At 48.6% G+C, this 12,706-nt stretch overlaps 1 protein-coding gene across 4 annotated transcripts in view; it reads left to right on the plus strand.

The window, feature by feature from the left end:
• The window catches only part of EXTL3 (exostosin like glycosyltransferase 3), a 136,693-nt gene that overhangs the window by 31,569 nt on the left and 92,418 nt on the right, over window positions 1-12,706 (plus strand). For 3 of the 4 annotated variants that reach the window (XM_017830467.1, XM_017830465.1, XM_017830464.1), the window contains exon 2: window positions 10,816-10,890. The gene's annotated coding sequence lies outside the window, so the exon portion shown is untranslated. Of the gene's footprint in view, window positions 1-8,382; window positions 8,402-10,815; window positions 10,891-12,706 lie in introns of those variants that run through there. The other variant, XM_017830466.1, reaches the window with a different exon arrangement.

Consider the following 12,706-nt stretch of genomic DNA (forward strand, 5'->3'; position numbering starts at 1 on the left):
CGGGGTTTATTCTGAATTTGGAGCTGGTGGCTTTGCGGCACCTTCCTTTGCTCGGGCAGGATTCACTCCCTGCGAGGTCCCCGGGCAGGATTCACTCCCTGCGAGGTCCCCGGGCAGGATTCACTCCCTGCGAGGTCCCCGGGGCGCTGCTGGGTGGGAGGCTCCACTTTCTGCAGCTGGTTTGGCCTCACGTGGACTGTTTACTGGTGTTTGAACTCTCCTCTCCCCGCCAGTTCTGTCCAAAACAAGGAACACTTCGTTTTCTCACTTGTAATTTTGGCTTTTTATGGGCTTTCTCTGCTCAGGGCAGCTCTGACCCGTGTAAAGGTTCGTATCTGCTGACAGGCGGGGACTGACTCCGGCTGGTTGTGTAAGAGGGAGGTTTGGATCAACACTCCTCCCCCTCCTCCCCGGGATGGGCTGTTTATTGGGATTTTTCACTGACCTATTAATTTAATCTTCAGTTTTGGCACCGTTTCCCAGGGCTCTTGTAAGCAAAGGGCTTTGCCAGCCAGCAGGATGAACCAGCACATGCAGCAGGGTTGGAGAGATCCAGAGGCTTTAGTACCTGCCTGTGGTGCTGGAGGAGGGAGGAAGGTGTGACATGAGAAATTGGAGTGACACTTCAAGGAATCGCTTCCATCTTTGGCTTTTTACACTGAGAGGCAAAAAACTTCCATCCTCTAACTTGGAGCAGCTTCGTGTGAAAAGCTGACACAGTCTGGGGTAAACCTGTTTCTTGGGGGGGTGTCATCAACCAGCCTGGCATTCTGGGTGGCTTCAGCAGTTTTTTCTTCCTCTAAACTGAGCTGGCAGAAAGCTCCGAGGGCGAGTTGTGCTGACGCTGCTCCTGGTCTGGAGATGCTGCTCTGGAAAACAGGCACTTGGGGGAGAGATCCCGTCTGTGGGAGACGGCGCTGACTCACGGCACGGAGACCTGCTGGGATGTGCTGGTTTGAGGCAGCTGGATTTCGGGAGCTTAGGAAAATTGTGGAAGGGGTGGGAAGCTCAGGGACTGCCCTGCAACCGATGGGTTGTTTTATTCCGCGGTTCAAAACTCGAGTAGTGGGTGAGTTGCAGTCTGTGGTGAAGTTGTGCTTGATCTATTTATTATGACTCTATTCCTCACACTCTGCTGATTTGACTCCTTCCTCTTTGGCACTGTGTGCACATAAATCCTTGTCCTCAGAGTCCCCCTGGTCTGTGCCAGCCCTGGAGCAGCTGGGAAGGTACCAGCAAACACGGACTGCTCCGAAGGGCTGGTTTGGCCATGGACACTGGGTTTAGCTGGAGCTGCTTGGATGGGGCTGCCCTGCCCCATCCCCAGCAGTGATGGGGATGTGTTGAGAAGCCGTGGGCTGCACACAACGAGCCTTTTGTTTGCTTGCCTTAGCAGCCCTCCCTCTGAAAGCTGACATGTTCTCACTCACGGTGTTGTTCACTGGTTGTTTCTCAGGAAGCCTCCCTGGTTTGGAGGGCTGATCTCAGGAGACAGTGGTCCCTCTATCCCTCTACCCCTTTAGGAGGTCTCCTAAAGAAGCCTAAAGCAGCCTGTGGTTATCTCATGTTTCCCCCCCCCCCAAGCAGCGTGTCCTGCTGACTCTCATCCTGAATTTAAATAAATTGTAGTCCTTGCTAAATATCTGTCAAATATTGACTTAGTCTGTAGGGTGAGCTGACTAAGCTGAAATTAATGGTCTAATTCCAGCTTGTTTGGCACGGGTGTTTAGGCAGTTTTATTGCAGATGGTAGAGGAAATTAAGAACTTACCTTGACTCCATCTCAAGGGGAGGAAAGAGAAGCCTCGGGCTTATATGGCAGTAAGGAAAGACTTGGTGGAGACATAGAGGGGGGAGTGTTTGTAAAGATATTATTTGAAGGTGATAAAAACTCTTCCCAGTTAATGAGTGAGGTCATAAGACAAGAATTGAGGAGCTGTTGTTAACTGGGTGCTGTTACAGATGCCTTGAAATGATCTCCTGCCTTCTGGTCCGTTGCCATACCCCTGGGATAATTTTTCTAAATCTGTTGAAAATGAGATCCAAAAAAAAAAAAAAAATAAAGACAGACAATTTGGCTGGTTGAGGTTTTGGCACAGTATCTGCTGGCTTCGTGTGTTCACCCTCTGCAGGGATAAGGGTGTCTGTTTTGGCATCTCCTTTCCTGGGGCTCAGGACATGTGGACAACTCCGTGTGTTCCTGAGGTGCTGCTGCAAAATGACAAAGCCCTGATGCCTCCAAGCAGGCAAAGAAAGGGAGCTGCAAAGATGTGTCTGGAGTGATCCAAGAGATCCAAGTGAGCTGGTGGCAGAACTGGAGCTAAAACACACAGCTTCCCTCGTGTTTCAGAGCCTCCACGTGCAGCCTGTCCTTCACACTCCTGGGAAACCTGAGGGGTTTTGAGGTTATTTTTGAGAGGTTTGTTGCTGGCATAAGGGAATTTTGGGATTGCAGGCAATAAAGATGCAGCTTCAGGGCCAGTCCTGCCTGAGTGACTGCAGGGATCTCATTGTTGGAACAAGGGATCTGGTGGAAGTTGATGTAAATGCTGAGCTCAGGAGTTGAGTTTTTTTTTTCTGAAAACACCTTTTTTCTCTCCACCCCCCCCAAGTTTTTGCTGCAGGAAGGGAGATCTCCGTTGTGGCTTTGAGGTTTATGGGAGCTTTTTGCCTCCAATTGATCTGCTCCTGGCTGATCCTCAGTGGCCCGGAGAGCAAATGTAATGCAGCAGATTCATTATATGCTGAAATATTTATTGTGTTACTGTAAAGGTCATTGATGGCAGTGGAGGATACAGTCCTGAGTCTGTCACCACTCTCTTTGGAGAGCAGTGTCTCTTAAAGTCCCTGGAATAACTTACCCTTGGCACATGGTTTTTGAGGTACATTCCTGCATCTTCCAGAGGTTAACAAATGACTGTGATAATGCATCGGAAAGGGAACAGCTGTATTTAATTTGCTGTGTGTTCTCTCACAGGCAGAGCAGGAAAGGAGCCTTAATTTAACCTTGTACCTTTTTGCCTGATTTAAGTAATTTGCAGAGTTGTACAATAAAATCTCCACAATCTCATTTCTATTCCTATTATAGTAACCTGGAATTGTTATTAATGCCCAAGGGCATTTTTGCTCCTACACGTGTGCGAGTTAATATTACCTGTTGCATAACACGATTTGGAAAGGTAGCAATGGAAAAGCTTCTGGGCAACGAGGTGGGCTGTGCCTTCCCTTGCCCTGCACCACAGAATGAAGTGTCCCTTGGCAACTGGAACCTCTCAGAGCCTTGTCAGGGGTGCAGGAGTGGTGGCGTGTGACAGCTCCCCCGTTGGAGGGCCCTGGATGGTGTGGGATCCACGACTGACCTATTTGCTGGCAGTTTTAGCATCTGGCTGGGATTAGTTCAGCCAGCTGATACCCAATTCCGTGTGATAATGGTGTGACTTTAAGCATGGGTTGGGTGATTGGATGATGAGGAGCATTTTGGAGTCTGGCCTTGCAAATGCAGCTTGTTAATTGACTCGCTGTCAGAGCTGCCTTTTTAAGCTGTGCTGTCTGTCCTGACGATGTTCCAGCCTCCCTGCCTGCAGTCTGCAGCTCCTCTGCCAAGCAGAGGCTGCTGTCGTGCCCATTTGTCACCTGTGGCCACTCCTCTGGCTCTGAGGGGCTCTTTCCCTGTCACACCGAGAGTTTTCCTAATTGGAAGTGAGCACTGGAGGGGCCGCTCTCATTGTGGGGTGTCACGAGCGAGCTCTTCACCGGAGCGTGTTCCAGGCAGCTGCAGGAGGTTCAACAGCCCTGTCTGTCATGATCAGACAGATCTCTGCATAATCTAGCAAACCTCTTGATTATGAGGGTGGAAAATAATGTGCTTTGATTTTACAGATGTTGCAGCACAAAAAGTGCTGCTGTGAATTCTCTGAGTGGCGATATCTGGGGGGGGTGTTTGGCATCCTCAGTTTCTGAGTGCACCCGTTTCCTGAACATATCCCGAATTTCTGCAGACTTCTCTGGACACTGTTGTTTTACAGACAGGCAGATTATTAATTACTCTTCAGTAGCATTTTAAGCCAAATTAAGGGATTAAAGTGGGTCAACAGTCCTTGAAGTTTAAGGTAAAAAAGACGAAAGGTAATAAGAGGCTGTTGCATTCCGGCTGATTTTACAGGCAGGGTTGGAAAGGGAAGGGAATGAAGCATGATTTTAGTTAAATCCTCTAAACACCTTTTCCTTCTGTCCTTCAGGAAGCTGTAGTGAGTTTTGAAACCGTTTTGCAGTGCCTGTACCTTGTGAGCAGTGGGAGGGGGAAGATGCAGGAGACACAGATCTCACCTGGGGTGGCTCAGAGTGCCGGTGTGGTGAGGGAGCAGCAGGAGCTTTGCAGGTGTTTGTGAAGGGGTTTTGAAGTGTTTCCTCCTTTTGGGCACATAAACTCTCTTGGTTACAGACTGGCAGATCTGCAGATTAGGAAAGGTTTTCGCAATCCCTCGGAGCTGTGGTACTTCTCTGGAAGGAGGAGTTCCTGTGGTCTGTCTCCTGGTTGCCTGGCAGACCAGTTTGGGAAGTGCCGAGATTGAATCTGAGCTCAGTTCTTGTTTGTGAGGTTTGTTGTCTCAGCGGGGAAGGGGGAGAGGAGACATGACAGGAGGGTAGAAATAGACTTGTTTTGGTCTGAATAACTTGTGGATTTATGGTGGTGGCTTCTTTTCTGTTTAAGGGAAGGGCAGCATTTAGAGCAGGATACATTTATTTACATTGGGACTTCTACAGATCTAATTGCTTCCAAAGTTGTTTCATTTTTTTTTCTTTCTCTGCTTTATAATCAGCAGTGAAAACCAGCTATTTTTGCAGCACAGTTCACCTTGTCCTAAGCAGACATCCTGAACCAATCCAGTTTTCTGTGCTCCAGCAGTGCCTGCTGCTTTTGCTGCCTGCAAAGAGAGCCAGAGCAGCCGGTTCAGGTGTGATGGGAATCACATTTCTCAGTGGGAATTGGCCTATCCAAGGCCAAACCTTGGGTGCTGGGCGCTTTTGGACACTGGTACCAGCTTCTTGTAGTTGCAACTTCCTCCTTCTTGGAAGGAGGAAGAGCTGATGTGGGCACTGGATCTGATTATACCCCGTGCTGGCAGGTCTGAGGTTTGAAGTGTGTTTCTGACCACGTCAGGGAGAGTCATCGTGTGATAGTTCAAATATCAGTGAAGAAATCTGAAGGGCTTTGTTTCTCTCCTGACCCTGGGAAGGTTGGCCAGTTTGTCAGCTGGGATCCATCCACAAAGGGAAAGCTCCAGCCAGCCAGGATGAAGTCCTGGTATCAGTGTGGGTTTTGCTGGCTAGCAAAGGAGGGAATGAGATGGTGCAAAGGGTCTTTTCCCAGTGATTTTGGTATCTCTGATCAGACGTGCTCTGGTGGAGGAAATCCCACTGAAAACGACCACGGAGCTTTGAGTTTTAACTCCCAAACTCGAGCCTGGATCATACAAAGCAAACCCTCCGAGCCAGTGAAGGGGGTTTTGTGGAGGAATAAAGCTCATTGTCAGCTGCCGTGTTCAGACCCTTGGGAAATTGTGACCATTGTCTGGGCTATTATGGCTTAATAAAAGCTTTGCATTTCCTCATTCAGGGGCTTGAGAATCTGGTTCTGTGCTTTTAAAAATAACTCAGCGTGAGCCACAATTGGGAGCATTCACAGAGGAAATTCTTCAGCCGTTTAAAACAAAGTGAAGGGAGGGAAAAAAGCTCTCCTTAAAGTGCTTTCACTTGTCGGTGAAGAGCGAGAGTGTGTCCTGGCCGTGCTTCTGGAGGAACCACGGTGAGGTTGGAGCCCGGTCCTGCTCCTGCTGAAGGTTTGTTTGCTTCCAGCCTTCAAGGATTTGGGGACCAGCACTATCCCAGCTGGGGGATCTGCCCTGGATGCATCCTCCTGGGATGGAGGGATGGTCTGCCTCTCGTGGGTGAGCAGCTCTGGGCAGGCGGGACCAGCAGTCACTGCTGGGGTTTGAAGCATTTTGTTCTCGGTGCAAAAAGGCAGGAAAATGTTTTTCTTTGTTTCTTGTGCCAGAGTCTCAGCAGGAAGGGTCACTTTAGGCAAATGGAAACGTGGCCACGGGCTGAAGGATGTGCAGGATTTAGGGCACCCACTCGGCAGGCTCTGGGAAAACATCCCAAAGCTGTGCTGGAGTGGGGATGGGGACAGAGGAGGGGGTGCTTTGAGGTGTTCATCACCCTCAGCTTGGCTTATCTGTAGAGGTTTTTTGTGCTGGGAGGTCGTAGCCCAGCACAGAAGCCCTGAACTACTTTACAAATCAGCTTTGGAGGTTTGTTTCTCTCCCTTTGTGTGTTCTTGGGTTTATTTTCCTTCTCCAGCGGAAATAATTATATCGCTTGTTTCCCATGTTCTGGCTCTCGATGAGGAGGAATGTACTCGGGGTTTTTTGTGTTGTGGTGATGTTTCGTTTTGTTTGTTGTTGTTTTTTTTTTTCCCCCAGTGCAGTTTGTGCTGTTAAAATATCCCGGACAGCAGTAGCTGCCCACGTACAGCACAGAAACGTGTGTTTAGTGGTTGCAAGACATGCTTGCTCTGGGCGTGCCACCCTGTTTCGTTCAGTGCCTGTGTGATTGGCCATCACTTGTTGTTCCATCAGGCTCAGGAGGTATCATTTACATTAGTAATTTGTGCTCTGTGCAGGCCAGAGTTACATTTGATTTTGAAATAAGTTTTGCCTCGGAGCTGCCTGTTTCTTGCAGGATGGAGAGGATGAAGCGTTGTAGAAGACACTTGGTAGTGAGGGGGCTGATGGCTGGGATGTTGTCTTGGGTTTATTTGTGACAGCACATGAATTTAGGCAGAATATTCCTCTCCCAGGCCTCACTTTCTCCACTGGAAAATAAAACCAGCATGACTTTTTCATTAGGAGCGAGCAGGAATTACTCTCCTCCCTCTTTGTGTCTCCGGTAGCATCTGTGATATGCACAGTCTGGGGACAAGCCCCAGCCCCGCAGTAATTCTGCAGTAAATTCAGTCACACCTTTGTGTGGTTTGGTGTTGCTTGAAATTTTATAGGTCATGTGCCCCACTGAAATGATTTCCATGCCTGTGTTTGGAGGATCTGCTGTGCCCGTTTTCCTTTGTATCCGTGTGACTGATCCGGGGCCATATGTTAACAATATAACTGCTTTTAATTTATTTTTTTTTTTTTTTAAACCCGTTGGTGTCTAAATATATCTAATAAAAATGCAGACTGGAGCTCTTTAATGAGGCGTAAGTCATCCCTGCCTCTCTTTTTTTTTTTTTTTTATGAGACAAAACCACCTCTCACACCCTGGCTGCTTTTTGTGGGGACTTCTGCTTTGCATTTCTACACATCCATCATCGAGTGAAGCCTCTCACAAAGGGAAATAAGAAAAGGCAGTTTAAGAGAGCGATTTGCTGTGCTTAAACCTGAACCCTTGCAAAGTGAAAAAAACCCCGTGCTGTAGCCGGGGAATCACAGGCTGCGTGTGAGGATGCAAAGCGTTTTGGGGAGGAGAAAACATAAAAATCGTGTTAAGTTCAGCGCGACCGTGAATTGTGCAGGGGAGAACAGGAGACAGGGAGCAGTTTGCAAAGGGAAAAATGTCCTTCCTTTGGCAAAGTGGCAAAATTTTCAAAGTGATCGTTGGAAGTTTTTTTGCCACCCAGAGGAGAAAATCTTTATATTTGTTGGCACCCACTGCTTGGCAAAGCCAGGGGTCGGGGTTGGGCACTGGTGTACGGATGCACGGTCTCCAGTTTCGGGTGTTTTGGGGGAGGAAATATCTTCGCTGCAGGAACAGCTCCGGTTTGCAAAGTGCCTCGTGCAGCAGCTGTGGCCGCGGTTTGACAGCTGAAGTGGGAGCAGGGTTGTGAAATCAGACTCCTCCCGGCAGCCTCCGAGTGGCACCAGCACCCGCTCCGGGTGGAGTGGTCTCCCAGAGCTGCCACGGACACTCCTTCTGGCTGCTCCTGCCAGGACAGCCGTTCGTGGGATTGTTGTGCTGGGAAATGTCTGCACTGAAAAAAAAAAAAAAAAAAAAAGAAGAGAAGTTGTGCTTGTTTTGGAAGGGCCTTTTCCCTTTCTCGCTGCTCGCAGGTTGATCCCGTGGTCGGTGTGGTGACAAGCCCGGAGTTGGAACCCCAGTCTCCTTTTGCTGGAGAGGACACCAAGTCTTGCCTCACCGGGCTTGAGAAGGAAGAGAAGCAGGAGAAGGGAGCCTTAGCAACTCCGAACTGTGAACAGGGACTGCAAACCAGTGTTTTGTGTATAAAACAATAGATCTGTGAGTAATTGCTCAGCGATGAAGTAAGACAGAACAGATGACAAAGAAGTGGATGAGTTTTCTGAAATGCCGGCCCACGTGAAGAGCTTCGGAGAGGGAGGGTAGTCAAGGTTGTGGTTTTTAATTAAATGACCTCTTTTCACGGGCAGTCAAACTTTCAGACTTAGCAAAGCCTTGCATAACAGGAGGTGCTTTATTTACAGGCTGCACATTCCCTCGTGGACACAGGGGCACAAGGATAAATTATTTAATTGCAGATATCCAAAGGAGCGAGCCAGGCGCCTGCTGGGCCCTGTTGTCCCTGCGGTTTCCCAGCTTCGCGTGTTCCCTCTCTGGCTAATTCCCAAAATCCAGCCGTTTGCCCGAGTGGGCTCTCGGTTATTAATGTTAATTAACGAGGTTCTGCTCTATGAATATTCCTGTAGCTTTCCAAACACACCAAGAGCTCAGCTCCTCACCCGTGTAACGAGCTTGTACACAGCTCTGGTGGTAATTAGCTGCATCCCTCCAAGGACATGTGCCCCTCTTGGGGATGGGAGTTTTGTGGTAGTTACAGCAAGTCCCTGCTGAGACTCACTGGCAGACTTGTGCCAGGGTCGGGTTTTCAGCTTTTTTGCCCTCTGTTTTAATCATTAGTTTCTCCTCTGTGCATTCTACTTGCTGAGCAGCGTGGTTGTAATATTAGTTCTTTTCAGATTTGCCATTAGTACCTTGTTTGAATCAGTGCTGGCAAAGTCCTGACTGGGTCTGTGCTCCAGGTAGGGGTCGGATTTAAGTGTTCTTCAGAAAGCTTTTGTGCTGCAGGAACGGTGCTCCTTGTGCTGACAACAGTTTTGTATCTCTGCCACCTAATGACCAGCACCTTCTTCCCCCAACAACTGCATTCGAGGGAGAAATTTGCCCCTAAAAATGTGGAAGTGCTGTTTGTTCTGCCAAATCCAAGTAGGATTATCTCTCTGATTATTATCTCTCTGATTTAATGTCCTTGCTGAGGGGATGCTCCTGTTGTGGGTGAATCATGGAATGGTTTGGATTGGAAGGGATGTGAAAAATCATCCAGTTCCACCCCCTGCCATGGGCAGGGACACCTTCCACTATCCCAGGTTGCTCCAAATCCTGTCCAACCTGGCCTTGGACACTTCAAGGGATGGAGCAGCCTCAGCTTCTCTGGGCAACCTGTGCCAGTTTGAAACATCTCTGAGAGGTGATCCTCTCTATAGCTTGGTAGAAGAACATTCTCCTCCTTTTTCAACACCCAGGGCAATAGAAGGGAAGAAGGTGGTTCCCTCTTGCTGTACCAATAAATAATATGACCGTAAATGAGAACCAAATGATATTTTAATTTTTCTATATGTTCAGGATGGAACAGCGTTGTGAGATCAGCAGGTTTTTCCAGAAGAGGAGGGTTGTTCTCCAATATCTCTGCTTTGTCCCTGGTTTTATGTGTTCAGTATCATCCAGAAAACTCTTGGTTTGATTGTAATTTGCATTTAGATTGGCTGCCTGAAGGGAGTCGCTTTTGAGGGGAGATGGGGCTCTGTGGCTTCACTCTCTTGCAGATCTGGCTGAAAGTAGTGGCATTTACATAAAAACCATTAGCTCTGTTATTGATAAACATGAAAGGCATCTATTTCATTTAATTTTCTGATGAGGAGCCTTTAATATAAGCCCACAATAGCACTGAGGTAGTAACATTCCTGCCTCCCATCCCTCCCTACTGACCTCTTGTTTTAAGGGCAGGTTTTGATTGGGATTTTGTTGGTGGGGAGATGGGAAATCATTTCTGTTCCAATTTCCTGAAGTAGCCAGTTGTCTGGCTACATTGTAGGGAATTATTTAATGCTCATTTTAAGAGGTGTCTCTATTAATTGAACGGGGATTTAATGTCTCCCCGAAGCACAATTGGTCTGTGTTTGATGTATAACCAACACGCACGTCTGGCAATTCTATGGATAATCTTTTCCTTAATCAAAATGGGTTTAAGCACAACTTCAGTGGCTCCTTATTAAGGGGATAAAGTGTGTTGAAACAACAAATCTATTAAAGGGGAACTTGTGTGGTGCCTGGCAGATCACAGCCCACGGAACCCTCCAAATGTCTGCACTAACATTTGTGTAGCGCTGCGTCGGTGACCAGGATGTGCCACCAGGAGCTGGGATTCACTGGCTCTGTAGTAACTGGCTTTGTGGAGCTCTTGCTGCTGCTCTCACATATGAATATCTGGCTTTTCTCCTGGGCTGGGCCAGGGCTGACCTCGGGAGCCTCCAGAGGCAGCGGGTGCCACCGTTGTTTTTAAGCATCACAGCATTTGCTGGAGAGACCTTGCTGTGAGCTTTGTGAGCTCTCTCAGTTCTTGACCTCAGAGCTGAGGGGGGGTGTGTTTCTCTCTGTTTTGCATTCCCTACCTGGCCTACTTCTTGATTTTTTTTTTTTTAATTATTTTTTTCCCCCTAAATTTAAAAATGCTTCAAAATCTTTTTTTGTCGCTTTGTCCATAGTTAAAACTCTTTTTCCTCTCTAACAGGCTCCAGACAGATGAGTAGGGAGCTGGCTACAGAAGAGGAACAGATTCCAGTTTTCCAGCTGGTCACCCTGTACAGTGAGTACCTTAATATTTCAAGAATAAAACTTTCTGCAGTGCCTGATGTTGGCCTAAAACTGCCTCCAGAGGGGCACAGCATTCACTAGGACAGCATTGTCCTAGAAATACAGGCATCCTTGCCTTAACTCTTGTTCTGGGAGAAGTGTTGCTCCAGCTCCTTTTGTCTGAGGCGGTAAATTGTATCCATATCCCACTTCCAGTAGCCTGAGCGGTGAAGTTGTGTCTTGGACCTGCTCAGGGCTGTGAGGAATCCACACCAAGGGTGTCCTGTGCTGCAGGATCAGGAGTGGAAATGGTCTCCAAGGCTGTTCCAGCCTCGTTGGAGGTGTGGGATGAGTGAGGAGGGTGGATGAGGGACCTGCCACGGCACATGTCGGGGTTACTCATAAAGGCTGCTGTGAAATCAGGCAAACGAGGCTTGGCCGGACTGGTGGGCGGGAAAAAAAAAGCCCTGGAAAGTGTCTCCTAGTTCGTGGTGAGGATGGCAGGTTTTCCCTGGAAGTGGAGGAGAAAATCAGTGTTTCACGGGGGATTTTTGCCCATTAAAATGTCTGGCACGCGCGTTAACGGGCTGCAGTAACGAGCCTGTGCTTTATGAGGGGTCTGCGAACATATTCGGATGTGCAGGTTGTAAATGCTGGGTAATCAGAACATCTTGGCCCATCTGGTGCCAGACTGGAAGGGTTAATTGCCTTGCAGGTGTCTGCAAGCTGGGAGGATGCTCTGCTCCTGGGTGTAAAATGCAGGGGAGCGTGGGAGCTGCACCCACCGACTGAGACCACTGCTCAGTTCAGTTCATTGTGGCAGCCCTGGCAGGTGATTCCCAAAGGATACCACGGGATGATGAGTTTTGACACTGAAGGTGTTTGTTAATGAGAGTCAAGGACGAAATAATACACTCTGAGACTCTGGGTTGTGTCATCAGGTTGGTGTGGATATATCCAGGGAGAAGGGCAGAGAATTCCTGTGCTTCTGGGAAAGAAGGGGAGGGAGAGGTGTGCTGATTTGTGGCTTCCTCACTGCTCCTATATCCAACCAGTACATCGTGATGTGCAGGATGCCCTTGGTTCAGGTGTGTTACATATGGATGTAGCTTGTTGTACTTCTGGATTCAGGACAGCCTGTCTTCCCTAATTTTGTGCCAGATACAGCAGCAGGGACTCTCCTCAGCTGGTCCATCGCTCCTGGGAAAAACTCCAGGGTGAATAATAACCCTGGAAGTAGCAGAGAGGTCACCTGAAGGACAGACAATGCTATTATTGACCAGCTGTGCCACCGTGTGCCACGATCCTCATCGACAGCTCTAATCCCAGGCTGTGCTCCCAGGCAGATCTGCTGACTCCAGGAGCTGGAACATCGATACCATTGAATTCTCCTTCCCTTTTGCATATCTTAGGGAGAAGGTGGTGAGTTGCAAGCCTGACAGCTGTGCAGTCTGCACGAGGCCAGGAGGCTGCACAGGCTTCCCCCAGGACATAATTTGGGCTGCACGACATTTATTGCGCTGGTGTCGTGTGCTGCAGGCTCAGCACTGACCTTCAGGAGCTGTTTGGGGGCCCATGGCTGGGGGAAGGAGTGTAGGAGACAAGGGTTTCAGGCTTGGAGTCCTTTTTATGGTGGAGGACAGTGATTAAAGCAAGAAGGCTGCCTGTGTGAATTTAGGTCAGTGGGAGATAGCTGAGCAAAGGGCTGCTCTTGGCAGGGAGCTGGAACAGAGGAGATGCTGGAAACAGCCCGTGGTTGCCGTTGGAACAGAGTGGGAAAACAACCTGTTTCAAGGGAGTCCTTAACAAGTCATTTTTATGCAAGACTC

The sequence above is a fragment of the Lepidothrix coronata genome, unplaced genomic scaffold (genome assembly GCF_001604755.1).
Source record: "Lepidothrix coronata isolate B3197 unplaced genomic scaffold, Lepidothrix_coronata-1.0 Scaffold179, whole genome shotgun sequence".
NCBI lineage: Eukaryota > Metazoa > Chordata > Aves > Passeriformes > Pipridae > Lepidothrix > Lepidothrix coronata.